Source organism: Sinocyclocheilus anshuiensis, unplaced genomic scaffold, assembly GCF_001515605.1.
Source record: "Sinocyclocheilus anshuiensis isolate Anshui unplaced genomic scaffold, SAMN03320099.WGS_v1.1 scaffold849, whole genome shotgun sequence".
Classification (NCBI taxonomy): Eukaryota; Metazoa; Chordata; class Actinopteri; order Cypriniformes; family Cyprinidae; genus Sinocyclocheilus; species Sinocyclocheilus anshuiensis.
Window position 1 is genome coordinate 156,766 of NW_015557094.1, and position 303 is coordinate 157,068.

A 303-nucleotide genomic window follows, 5' to 3' on the forward strand; every position below is an offset into this window, starting at 1 on the left:
ATAAACCATTTAAATCATTATAATGAGCCTTTAATTGCCTACATAGCCTAATAAGCGCTCAAGCACACACATAAAGCTTGCCAAAGTGCACCGGCAGAAGTAGCCTAATGATTATGAATGTAATCATAAAAAAAGGAAAAACAGTAATGAGACTGCATTAACATTTTAATCATTTGATAAACTAGTGCTTTCTTTGTTTTCAGATTAAGACATGAAGTCGGCGACACTGACTCCGCAGTACTGGTTGATGCGCCTGTATTCATGTTTCATACGGATTACATAATCTGAGAATTTGTTTTCCGT